This window comes from Mus musculus, chromosome 18 (assembly GCF_000001635.26).
Source record: "Mus musculus strain C57BL/6J chromosome 18, GRCm38.p6 C57BL/6J".
In the NCBI taxonomy this organism is placed as follows: Eukaryota; Metazoa; Chordata; class Mammalia; order Rodentia; family Muridae; genus Mus; species Mus musculus.
Window position 1 is genome coordinate 25,818,985 of NC_000084.6, and position 14,070 is coordinate 25,833,054.

A 14,070-nucleotide genomic window follows, 5' to 3' on the forward strand; every position below is an offset into this window, starting at 1 on the left:
GCTGATTTTTGATGCTAGTTGTTTTCTTGCTTGGGTCATTCTTCTGGTCACTCATAGAAGGCCATGTTTGCATGAAAGCATCATCATCATCGTCATCATCATCAAGTGGAAGCTGGCCAGAAGTGGGCAGGTGTGTGTGTGTGTGTGTGTGTGTGTGTGTGTGTATAGAGAGCTGAGTGGTGGGGGCAGGGTAGTGCTGCTGTTGCTGTGTTAGAGCAGTTGCTGTTTTAAGTTAGCAAACAAACAAGCATGAAAAGCATCACCACCATTTGTTTAGTGCATGACATAGTTTGGTTAAAAATGGATTACATCAAGGAACAAAATGTTTTGTAGATCAGCCCCAAGCAACTTGTTGCTAAAAAAATGACTGTATGGAATCCATCAGCAACTTTTCAGAGAATCATTTGTCTGTGAAGCCAAGAGTTGCTTGAATGAATCCATCAAGCTGCAGCTCCCATCTCTTCCCTCAAGCCGTCACTGAGTAACTGGGGACACAGTGACCTTCTCTGGCCTTCTAAGTGTTGGGGCCTTTCCTTTGATGAGTCACTCCTGTCTCTGCTTTGATTTCTGCTCTGAATTATATACCTCTCTCCCTGATGATTACAACTCTTAGAATACATATGGAGAGGAGCCAAGGGTGAGAGGAAGGGAATAGGGGATCCAGAAAGAGGACCCATGTGCTGGCATCTTGGCTTTGCCTTTTGCTGCTTCCAGGACCTACCTACCTCGTGTAGGCATTCCACCACCTGAAAAGTAGAGATCATAGTGTCCACCCTAACCACCTTGCACCCTGGTTACTACACGATAAACATAGGAACCAGGTTACAAATTGAGCAATTCTAGTTAAGAAATAGTTATGCAGCCACTAATGATTTAGGTACACATACGGTTCTCCCCTTTTTATTTTCCTGACCCATAACTTGACCTCAACTGCTTATATTATCAGAAAGTCTAATTCTGCACTTCATACCCCATATATATTTGAAGGAAAAGACATATTCCTTCAAATGATGGATAACCACTCCTTGGGGCGTGAGGTTCTCTGTATGTGGTTCACAAAGCCTAAGGTAGCTGTGAGCCTTTGCCTAAAACAGCAGCTCTTAACCTGTGAGTTGCAATCCCTTTGGGGATGGCATATCAGATCATCCTGCATATAAGATATTTATATTACAAATCATAACAGTAGCAAAATTGCCATTTTAGTGTAGCAATGAAATAAACTACAACATGAGGAAATGTATCAAAGGGTCACAGCATTCAGAAGGTTAAGACCTGGCCTAGAGACCTTATACAAAATTTTTTTGGGTCTAGATCCCTCCTACTGGGCTTTCTTAACCTTGGCTCCTCTTACACTCATGCTCATACTATGGGTGACTATTTCCCAAAACTTTTCTTCGAGACATCCTCTTGGAATTCCTTAGGTCCTGAGACTGAGTCCATATCACTAGTTTACACTAAAATCTCTTACATCCATAATAGTTTTGTTCTCACTATAGAACTTTAGGGTGTCTTGTGTACAATGACATCATGTCTGTGTCTTACTAAGTGGAAATGAAAAATAACATCACCTCACAGGGTTGTTGCAAAATTTTGATGAGGTGCTAGATGTAAGGTTTTCCTTAGAAGAGTATGTGGTATAGATTTAGCTCTCTGGAGGCCTCGATAGCTGTTTTCTACTTTGATTGAGGGTTTCAGGTGATGGGTACTTATCTGTGTGCTTTCCCAAGAAGAGATATGTGATGTAGGGATTAGCATTTAGGTTGTTTCTCCCTTAAGATGGTCCTGGACTTCTAACATAACCAATACAATTTAGTGAGTTGAACTTACAAATTTAAACAAGGGAAGAACATATTAATTATCCAATACCAGTGGTGAATCCTGAAAACATACATACCAGCAACATTATATAGACTGACGAAGTTATATGTAGGTGTCTGTCTGTCTGTCTGTCTGTCTGTCTCTCTCTATGTATCTATCTATGTATCTATCTATGTATCTATCTATCTATCTATCTATCTATCTATCTATTCACACACATGCATACACACAGACACATACATATGTGTATGTGCATCTGCACTTACTCCCTCTCACACACACTCATATATATAGACACATGCATGCAGCAACAATAAAACAAGACCATTTTCAAACAAAATTTGAAAGTAAACAAGGAGAGGAAAGAAAATATTTTAATTTTTATTAAAATCTCAAAAATACAAAAGAAAAAATGATAAGAAATTTTTTAAAAAAGCAAAGGGGGAAGTTTGCATCAATTTTTGTTGAATAACAAATTGCTACAAAAATATTGTGGCTTAAAATGACTACCACTTATTTCAGTATTCGATTATTTCATTTCACTGATCAGTTCAGCTGGTCTCTTAGCTATCCTCAAATGTTTGATCAGCTGGTAAATGTCCTGATGGCTTGTTGACCTAAGGTAAGCATACACATATAGTTCATTAGTGGGCCTTAGTGTTTCTTCAGGAGACTCAATGTTCTGCAGACTAGTTTGGCATTACCTATCATGCTATCATGGTTTCAAAGTTGCAGCCTCAGAGGCTATAAGGCTTGCTGAGGGACAGTCATGGAACTTTTAAAGTTTCTCTGTCAACTTTATCACTTGATTGGAGATGCTTTGCTGCTGTCTGTGATTAACTACAGCTTAGAGTAATAGGTCGATCTGTTCTTCAGTCCAATTGACTCTTTCTTAGTGTTCCCACTGACATTCTGAGAGATATCTCTGCCTCCCGGTTTCTCTCTTACACTTTTCACTTTTAGTTTATTATATACTAACTGCCCCAGGTACATTAGTCTATAAAAATACAGCCACGCAGTATTCAAAGGGGCATTCAAAATGGAGTAAAAGTGCTTTGGTAGTTTATAGCAGGAACTTTAAGCTTGTCTAGAGAAAATACAAAGGTCCCCTAGAGTAATCAAAGTTCAGACTAAGTATTTTTATTTGTTGATTGATTTATTTTGTAGTACCGGGGATTGAACAAAGGGTCTTGTGCATGCTAGGCAAGAACTTTACCACTGAGACATATCCCCAGGCCAAGGTTGAATCAATGAAGAATGCTCCACAGTTTCGGGGGTGGAAAGGCATACAAGTGTACAAATGGAAGTTACAGAACACCGCAACAGTTCTCTAGGCTATACAGTAGGAACTCCAAGACGCTCAAAAGCGCTCTTATATTTAGGCAAAAGACAGACCACAATACTAACGGCTCTGTCTTGATTTCCACATGGAACCAGATCATCAAAGAGACTGCTCTCAGTGAGTTCACTGTGGAAAGTGTTTTCAGGATTAAGCACACCTCCTTTTTATGTCTCCGATTCTACCTCCCCTGTGAGATGCTCTTCACCTGCCTCCTCCTCTGACTCCAATCTATCAAAGTAAAGATCTTCAGGATCAATGGGTGAGCAGCCAAGGCATGTTTCTACTTGTATCTCTATGTGATTTTTACGTGCCTGTGTGATGCTTATGTTTGTTTGTCAGTGTGATAGGATCTAGAACCTATGACCATGTGTTTGTGGGGGATTTCTAGGTAGCATTATGTGAACTGGGAAGACCTTTAAATGTGAGTCCTTGGGGTGGAATCTTGGATTGAATAAAATGGAAAAAATAAGACAAACACCAGAATTTTTTAAATTTATTGTCTCCTCTTCCTCCTCCTTTTTTCCCTCCTCTCCTCCCTCTCTTCTCCATCTCCCTCTCCTTCATCCTCCTCCTCTTCTTTTTTGTTTGAGATAGGATTTCTTTGTATAGCCCAGGGTTTCCTGACTTACTCTGTAGACCAGGATGGCCTCAAATTCAGGGATCCACCTGCCTTTGACTCTGGAGTGCTTGGATTAAAGGTGTGCATCACCACTGCCTGGCTTGTTTTTGCTTCTTGAGAGCAGAGCAGCTGCCCTTGCTTCTGCTACTCTGGTTTTCTCACCATAATGGTCTATACCTTCAAACTTAGCCCAGATATATTTCGCCTTTCTTAAGTGTCTTTTTTTTTCAGGTAATGAATACAACCCATATGGCAAGTGATGTTACTTCACACAACTGGTGTGGGACAAACTTTATCATTTGTGTTTTGTGTAACATGTCAGGTCAGATTTTTTTACCCAGAGGTCATAAATTAAAATAGGAGAGACACAGAAAGACAAAAGCTGCAAGATCTTATTCCTACCTGGGGTCTAAAATGTCAAACTGGGAGGCAGAGAAGACAATGGTGCTTTTCAGGAGCTTGGATGAGGGACATAGGAAAATGCTGATGAGCAGAATAGGCATGAGTAAGATCAAAGGATCTAAAACATATGGTGACTATGCTTTGTAAAAACATGTTGTGTATCCAAAATGTCCTATGAGAACATTTAAATGTTCTCACCATACATATATAAAACAGTGATGAGACAATGGGTGCATTAATTGAATTAGTACTGATAATCGCTTTACAATGTATGTATATGCTTATGAGTACACACACACACACACACACACACACACACACACACACACACACACAGATGTACAGCTACATATTTTTGTTTTTAAATTTTGTAATTATATTTAGGGACAGAAAATTTAGTGTACATTTAACTCGATTTAGTGGCGAGTTCTTTAGCCTTTGCTTTTTCCAGCTTGGCAATGCAAGCCACAGACTTAGGACCCAGGACGTTGCCTCCCCAGTGGCGATGGATCTCGTCATATCTGTCATTATAATTGGTCCTAATAGCTACCACCAGCTTAGCCAGAGCACCCTTGTCTTCCGAGTTAACCTGTGTGAAGGCAACAGTGGTGCATGTCTTCCTGTGGACCAGGTGCCCCAGCCTGGCCTTTTCCTTGATGATGCAGTAGTGTACCCCCATCTTTCCACACAGGGCAGGCAGGAAAACCACCAGCTCAATGGGCAATCACCACCAGCTGAGTCTTCTTGTTCTCCACCAAGGTGGTGACTGTACTGACTCTTGCTCGGAGGACAGGTGGTCTCTTAGTTGGAATGTCGCCTTTGCCAGCAGCTTTCTTCTCAGCACGGGCCAGTAGCCTTTGCTTCTTCTTTACTTTGTCTCTGGCCTGTACTTGTGGGCAAGCTTAAGCAGCTGAGTAGCTGTCTGCCTGTCCAGCGCCTGGGTGAACTGGTTAATGGCAGGAGGAACTTTGAGCCGCTTGTAGAGGATGGCTCTTTGCCGCTGCAGCCTGATGTAGTGGGGCCATTTGACGAAGTGTGTTAAATCTCTTTTGGGCTGGATGTCCTGTCCAATGCCAAAGTTCTTGGGCCTCTTCTCGAACAGAGGGTTGACTAACTTCTTGGTCTCCTGCTTCTTGACGACGGCGGGGGCCGGGGCCACCTTCTTCCCCTTGGCCTTCTTCCCTTTGGGCATCTTGCTTGGCTGCTGGAGAGACATCTACATATTAAATCACAACATTGCTTACTTGAAGTGTTAGCAATTTTTATTTGCCAGTTTGACATCAATACATTTTGGGGGAAAATATAGCTTTATGGAGTTTCATTGGATACTCTTTTCAGATAGAGTTTTGTTACTAAGAGGTACAAGAAAGCAAAGATCAATGACTGTGATTCTGAAATCCTTGCCCCTTGGACTTTGTTTAAATTAGAAATGTGTTTCATGCAGCATGCCTGAGCCCCTGCTGGCTGCAATTCCCAGATGTGAATCTGGGTTATTGCCACAAACCTGAAGCCAACATTGGTTTCCACCTCTGAGTGTTGCATGGTCCTTTGCCTTCCAAGCATTCTCAAGCTCACCTCGGATTGGTTTCTTATAAAACTATCAGGTAGATAGAGAGTCGTTTTTATTTAGAAGTAAGATTTCCCAGGTGCTGAGAAGTCTGCTTAGACTAGAGGAGTTGGGGCACAAATACAGCTAGGTTTTAGAATTTTCAGAGCAGAGCTTCATTGTGAAATACAGAGTAACAACCTCTGGCTTTTCAGCAAAGCATGCATTCAACTCTCTTGCACCCAAACCCCAAGTCCTGTCCACCTAGAACCAAAGTCTACTTATTTGAGACTTTGACTCTGATTTTTCTTCCCCATCATGGCATGATGTCTAGTTAGTCCTTCTAGCCATGTAAATCTTTTTTTCTTAGATATTTTCTTTATTTACATTTCAAATGCTATCCTGAAAGTCCCGCATACCCTCCCCCAACCCTGCTCCCCTACCCACGCACTTCCACTTCTTGGCCCTGGCATCCCCCTGTACTGGGGCATATAAAGATTGCAAGACCAAGGGGCCTCTCTTCCCAGTGATGGCCGACTAGGCCATCTTCTGCTACATATGCAGCTACAGACATGAGCTCTGGGGGTACTGGTTAGTTCATAATGTTGTTCCACCTATAGGGTTGCAGACCCCCTTCAGCTCCTTGGGTACTTTCTCTAGCTCCTCCACTGGGGGCCCTGTGTTCCATCCAATAGCTGACTGTGAGCATCCACTTCTGTGTTTGCCAGGCACTGGCATAGCCTCACAGGAGACAGCTATATCAGGGTCCTTTCAGCAAAATCTTACTGGCATATGCACTAGTGTCTGCATTTGGTGGCTGATTATGAGATATACCATGGCATTTAGAGATAGAGAACACAGGGCTACTTTGGATCAAAGATTGCTATTTAATAAAGACTATATTCTGGGGGTAGGGTGGAAAATGACTCCTCATGCCATGTCTTATTTTTACCAAGGTAATGCTCACGCACTGCTCAGCTGACAGACTTGTGGCAGGCAGCGGGAGTTCCCAGGAATGAGGAAGCCTGGGTTAGAATATTTGATAAGGTGCCAAAGAGTAGATGTTTGTATTGTTGAGGGCAGGGTATAGACAAACCATTGAGAATGCCAGGAAGTAACTTTTAATCCACTACAAAGAGGAACTTTCTATCCTTTTGAATTGACCCAGAGAAGACTGTCTCCTCTTCAGAGACCATCTAGCAATTCGTAGGAGCTGCCAGTCCCCCAACAAGGAGCAAGAACTGAAAAGAGGCATTTTCCTTAAAAAGAAAGCCCATCAATTTTTCTTTATTAGGCCCAGCCATTGGTCCTAATTTTAGATCCTAGAATGGCAGCAAATAAAGCTAATCACTCTTGCACATTTTACAAGAGGGGCCTGGAAATGAATTTCTAATTGGTGGAAATTCAGGCATGTTTATGAAGTGGAATAAATTTCAGGCCAGTGGGAGATATTTTGGGACAGTATATTTCTTTTTAGTTCACACTTTTCTCGTTCCATAAAGCTGACCAGCTACCCTCCTGGTTGGACAAATGCTTGGAAAATTCATCTTAACTTTCAATCGCTGAAGTTGCTTTTGGTGGCAAGGAAGTAGAATCAGTAGGGCTTTTAAAAATGTCATCTGAGTCTTTAAAAAGGGCACTTTCTCCTTCAAATTCAGACCATGAATGAAATTGTGTGTGTGTGTGTGTGTGTGTGTGTGTGTGTGTGTGTGATCCATTAAGGGAATGTCTATGCTGGATGGCACAGGGCCAGGAAGGGGTCCTTAAATAATTCCTGTGCCTCCATATGTAGCTCAAGTTGGCCTCACATTTTTTGTCACCACTCTATCTCAGCATGTCTAGTGCTTTAGTGCAGGTATGCTCTCCACAAACCTGGCTTCGAGGACACAGGCTTCCTTATAGTGAATAAATCACCTCTGCTTTCTTCTATTGCCATGGAAAGTTCTCTGTTATACAAATTTGTAGCATTTCCATCTTTCTGCCTATGAAAATAATTCACAAATGTGAATTTTTAAAATATTTTTTCTAAGAGCTAGAAATTATCCAGTTTGAAATTTTGCCCAGTTTCCTGTGTATGTACCACCTAGTCTTCCTTACAGTCTCTGGCAGAGGGATAGAGGTCCTGTATACTGAGTCAAGCCCATCGGAGATGGAACAATGTGGGTTCGTCTTCTTAGCTTAACCCCTTTTTGTATTTCATTTGTGCTGGCTCTCCTTGGGCGCTCTGCCTCTGTCCTGTTCTGGGGTCTCCCAAGCTTCACTCCTTTAGTGGCTGTCCTTTCCCTGGGTTTCTGCTTTACTCGTGTACTTTGAGGAAGACTTCTTTCTGTAGATGTTTATGGAACTCTGTGCAGGCGAGATTTTAGAACCCTTGTTAACCTAAATGCCTTTTTCTTGTTCTTCTCAGTTGACTTTTCATTTGGATGGATATATATTGTGGGTTGAATGTAAAATGAATTTGAACACCTCCTTCCCAGCTGGTGGGCACTATTTGGAAAGCATCAGAACTTCTATGAGGTAGAGCCTCACGGGGGCATAGTGGGTCATTGAGGGCAGGCCGCCAGGTTTGATAGCTTGACCATACTTCCTCCATGTTCTCTACGTTCTGTTTCACCAACATTTGAGAAGTCCAGCTGCACATTCTCCTCACTCTGCTGCTGCCCCTACCTATGCCTTCCCATTGATGATGGACTGTATCTCTTAAGCTATAAGAAAAAAATCCCCCTAAGTTGCTTTTTGTCAGAAACAGAAGAAGAGTAGTGATTAAGTAGGGTGCTCTAGGATAGAAATGTGCCCCCACTCCATCAGGGTTCTGATGGCATAGCTCTTCAGCCAGAACTTTATAGGCAACATATTCCAGACACTGGCTTTCTTACTGATGACTCTAGTACTACCCTGTTTTCACTCCCATTAATGAGAGAAAGAGAGGGAGAGAGAGAGAGAGAGAGAGAGAGAGAGAGAGAGAGAGAGAGAGAGAGAGAGAGAGAGAGAGAAAACCTGGCATGGTCTTTTGAAATATCAAAGTCCATCCCTGGTGACACACCTTCCCTAACACACCCATGCCTCCTAATCTTTCCCAAACACTGCCACCAAAACTAGGGGGCAAGTATTCACATATATGAAAATATATGAGCCTATGGGGGCCATTATCATTCAAACTAAAATAGTTTCCTTACTCAGTGTGCTTCTTTTATTTCTAGCCCCATCAATTTAATAATTTCATTGTTCTTTACTGTTGAATAATATTTCATTCTTCTATGTACCACATTTTCATTATCCATTCAAAAGCTGATAGACATATATGCTGATACCATTTCCTGGCTATTGTGAAAAAACCTTTTAGTTTTGAGATATATTTGGCATTTTATCTTTGTAATTGGCTCATTTACCAAGCTCTCATTAAAATTTCCTTTAAAGGGCTCTTGGATCTCCTTGATGCCTGATTTTTTTCAACATTCTTTTCTATATTGTATCATATTACCCATTATATAATTCCTAGATATTAGTTATATTTATCCTCTGGAAGTCTGTGCAATTTTAAAATATATTTGTTCTATATTTAATACCCTCAGAGTTTTTTTTTTTTAAATTTCTGTTTTCTCTTTTACAATAGCCTCCTGTTCTTGTTGCATGGCTATTTTTTTTTCTCTGAAGACTCTAACTATAGTTGTTATTTCTTTTTTCTTTTTACTTCTTGACTGATTTTCTCTTAAATCTTTTGTTTTTAAGTTTTTGCTTTACTTTTTATTAGAATTCCTATAGATGCCATTGTGGCTCTTTAAAAATTTTTTTTTCTTATCCCCTCCCCCTCCCCCTGCTTACCAACCCACCCACTCCCGTTTCCTGGCCCTGGCATTCCCCTATCCTAGGGCATAGAACCTTCACAGGACCAAGGACCTCTCTTCCCATTGATGAGCGACTAGGCCATCCTCTGCTACATGTGCGGCTAGAGTCATGTGGCTCTTTGTTCAGATTTCAGAGTGAGGAACCACATCCTGTCAACTGTATTAAGTCAACCCACAACTCCCAACATTAGAGTCACAAATCTGGAATGTTAAACTTATAGAGACCATACCTTTAGCTTTCTGTCCTGCTGATGACCTTCTGGGGGCCCATAGGGAGAACAAAGGGAGGTCTCACCATTCAGCAACTTAAGTAGCTCCTACTGAGGAGGACAGTTCAAGAATGTCACATTTGTGGAAGATGGTATAATGATGGAACCAGAAAAATGGTCAAAATGGCTGGAGGGCAGGATGGAAAAGAAAGAAGATCATAGGTTAATTTCAGAAGTCAAAGCAGTGGACAGTATATTACCACTGAGGATCTTTAATATTACAGTGGAAGTAGAATTCACTTGGGGGACTAAGGGAAACAAAGAAGAGAGCTGACTACGGAGAGACTGTCTGCTGTACCAGTACCTTGTTCTTCCATGGGCTTCCCTAGCCTCAGTTTTCCTAGTTCAATAGCACTGAGTATATTCTATAATGATATGGGGTTCCTGCACAACAACAATGAGAAGTGATGCACAGGAGACAAGAGGGATTTTTAAATATATGAAAGTAAAACAAACACTTTATTTAAGGAAAAGGCAACTTGGATAAAAGAAAGCCTAATAAATAACTCAGTACAGCTGGCTTAAGCACTTTAAAGCCAGTGTCTGTGATAAGCAATGAAAACATTAATATACAATGCTTCACCATAAATGAGTACAATTCAGGCTGATGTATTGCAGCTGAGCCGGCTGGTGGATGGCATGATTTTAAAGTGATGTTTACAATCAGGATCTTTTTTGCTCGGGGAAGTAGAAGAAGGCAGAAATGGCTGAGAGCTTTGCCAGGGTGCAACTCTGAGCCTTGGATGTGTGGGAGCTCTGCCAAATGGCTGGCTTCCTCTATGGCCTCTTCCCACTCAGTTGAGCACAAGGCAGCTGGGGAGGCTCAGAGCAGGGTGGTGGCAGGCTTATGCAGAGAGCTCGGAGCAGGGATCTGCTCTAGTCAGCTGTAAGGGCAAGACACTGCATACCGGCCATTCTGGGTCCCCCCTCTCTACATATGTGGTCAGAGGGTGTCTCCCAGGTGACCAAGACCAGTGCCCTCTGACCCTGCAGTCTTTTATCTCCAGCCTGGAGTCTCTTGCTTCTCAGTGAGTTTTCCATTCTCCTAGTTCATCCAAGGATGTGTTTTACATTGGTGTGTGTGGGGGGGTGGGGTGGGGGGTGGGGGGTGGGGGGGAGGGTTCTCGAGCGTGTTTTATACTAGTGAGTTTCACTAAAGTTGTTTACAGAGCATGAGCAAGGGGTAATTTACAGACACATAGGCAACTGTATACCACAGAAGAAAATGTTTCTCCCTTCTCCAGTAAACGCCAATTGCTTATAAATTCTCAGCAAGGCACAGGGTCATTATGCAGCCTTCCCCCTTCCATGATAGAATGTTGATGGTCCAATTATCTGTAGATAATCACAGCTGCTTAAAGTTCAAGTCAGCAAGAGCCACACCACCCCCAGAGAGTGTCCCACAGCACTTTCCTCCTTCCTTCTACTCTTGCATTCTTCCCATCCACTCTTCCTCCGTGCTTGCTAAACTCTGAGGGGTTGATATAGATGTCCCACTTACTGTTGAACACTCAACGCTTATTTATTTTCTGTATTTTGACCAGTTCTAAGTCTCTTCAGGAACAATTGTCCACTGTGAAAAGAATCTTCTCCCATGTTTTAAAGTTTATGAAATGGTGTGGGGAATCCTGCTCTGTCAATATAGCTAGAGAAGAACCAGAAAGGGTAATCTAGCTGAAAGAATGTGATCATGAACTTTATTTTTAAGGCTTGGTTAGTCTGGTAATATGCCACAATGACACATCCTACTACTGCATAGTCATGAGAAGAAAACAGTAATACGTGTACGCTACCGTTTCCAAGATGGAACCAGCCCCGCTTTCATCAGAAGGGCCTGCCTGTGGCCACACCCACCACCTCATTCTTAGTTTTGCTTTTGCATTTGTTTATTTTGTTTTTTTGAAATCTCCACTCCTGCTTGTGTAAACAAACCTTCCCATGACCTTTAAAGCCCCTACTCTCTGTGTCTCTGACTGCCTCAGCAACCTGTCAGGATTTAGCTTCATGCCTCTTGCCAGCACCTGTTTCTTTCTTCTAGGTTCCTGGCAGCCCTTACTGAGTGAGAAACAGAAAAATGTTTCTTTTATCTTTTTCTTTCTTTTCTTTTTTTTTTTTCTCTTATCACTACTGTCCACGAAGCAAATCAAAGACCCTGTTTCCTTAAAAGATTTCACTGTCAGTCAATGCAAGGGAGATATGTGCAACTGCACAGTTAGTGATTTGGTCAGAGAGGCAGTGTCTCTGGGTACCGTCACTGGCTGGCACCTCCCGCAGTTTTCTTAATCGATGACTCCAGCGGTCCTGAAGAAGGGGCTGTTCACTCCTGATGTCTGGGGCTTGCCTGGGGCCTTATTGACAGCCATGACTACCAAGCAGTGAAATGAGCATGCTCAGCCTCTCACCCAGAACCTTGACCTCAGGGTCCTGTTGGGCTTGGCATGATCTTAGCTCCTCTGTCCCTACAGTCAGATAAGAAGTCAGGCTGCTTCGTTTACCCTGTGAATTGTTCCTCCCTGCACGTATGCAACCCAATGCTGTTTTTGAATAGTTTGTTATGGATGGAAGTGAAGCTCAATGAAGGCACACAACTTCTGTGAAACCTGAAAGGAGTTAGCATGCTTCAAAAATGGTTCCAGTTAATGGTGTGCAGGCCCAGTATGAACTACATCTATTAAAGTCATAGCAAAAGTGATGGGCTGTTATTATGTGATAAGGTTATTATGTTGGTCTGTGTTGCTAGTAACCAGATACTATAATTTGGTAATTTATAAAGCAAAGAGGTTTACTTGAGTTTATGGTTTTAAGTCCGATTCAAGGGGTTATATTTGGACACGGATTTCTTGTTAGTAGAGTTCTGGGGGCAGCTCAGGTATTACAGAAGAGACAGGAATACCATGCACCTATGAGTCTTTTGGTTTCTCTTTTTAAAATAAAAAATATTATTGTTTCATATATTATATCCGGATTGCACTTTACCCTTCTTTCCCTGGCCCCTCCTCTCTCCCCTCCCCTCTCCAGGACCCACCCTCTTTTGTTTCTCTTGTTATGGTGCCTCTAGGATTCAGTCATAGACACTTTACCCCAAAGACTTTCTCTAAACAGCCTTCCTTCTACTTCTTAACACTAAGATAAAGTTTCTGCCTTTTCAGTACTTAATACTGAAGATTAAACTCCACTCTGATATACATTGAGAGATATCTATATTCAAACTATAGCAGCTAAGAAAGAGTGCTTTTTGTCTTGCTAGCATTCTTTGTCTTTCCTGGCTCCCTGGCTTTGATGAAGCAAGCAGTCATGGTGGAGAGATCACACAGCAAGAAACTGAGGGCAGCCTCCAGCCATTAGCTGGAGAGGAACTGAGACCCTCAGGAATAACCCAGCAGTTCATGAAGAACTAAGTTGTGCTGACAACTATTGTGTAGCTTGGAAGCAGATCTTATCTATTTGGGCTTTGTCTCCAGGGGGCATGTGGTTAGGAGCTTATGGGAGAGGCTAAATTAGAGGGCCAAGTTCATCCATGGCTCAATTCCTGACACGTAGAAAGCAGATAATAATAAATGATAACTTGGTACGGTAAACTATTAAGTTTTATGGTATTCTGTTCCATAACAAAAACTCACACCCTTTGTGGCTGTGTTAAAGGAAGCATTCTCACCAGTCTACATAAGTATGGCAGGAAAGGACGTGGTATCATCACCTACTTCAATGCTGAAAATTTATTTTGTTTTTAATAATAATTGTAGAAAATTTCACAAGGATGCACTGAGTACCAGTTATGACTAGCTGCTATGTTGGAAATATGGGTTGTGAATATGGATATAACATGTCTCTTTCCCTTGATAAAGTCATGATCTTCAAGAGGACACTCAGAGACAGTCTGAAAACAGAATGAAACACATTATGTTATGTGTTTTGAAACAGTCACAAAACATTTTGGGAACCCAGATGTATGTAGTAAAAATTCTTACCAAAACAGAGAGCATTTGTAGAACTCGGGGGATTCCTCACTCTATTCTAGTGAATTCCAACTCAGCTCCGACAGGGACTGTCACTTAGCCTTTCCTACGTCTATGACCAGACTCTTAACAAGAAGCCATAAAGGGGAAGAAGAATTTACTTTGGTTCAGAGTTTGAGGATAAAATCCTTGATAGGGAAGGAATGGAAGAGGATGGAGCACATAGGTGTGCTGTCAGGAAAGTGAGGCAGGACCAGTAAGTGGGACGAGGAA

At 41.9% G+C, this 14,070-nt stretch overlaps 1 long non-coding RNA gene and 1 pseudogene across 1 annotated transcript in view; one reads left to right on the forward strand and one right to left on the reverse strand.

The window, feature by feature from the left end:
* Positions 1 to 2,294: 2,294 nt before the first annotated feature.
* Gm33228 overlaps positions 2,295 to 14,070 on the forward strand; it is a 395,277-nt gene continuing 383,501 nt past the window's right edge. The window contains exon 1 of the long non-coding RNA XR_877236.3: positions 2,295 to 3,419. This is a non-coding gene — a long non-coding RNA (predicted gene, 33228). The remainder of the gene's footprint in view (positions 3,420 to 14,070) is intronic.
* On the reverse strand, positions 4,573 to 5,383 carry Gm7847 (annotated as a pseudogene).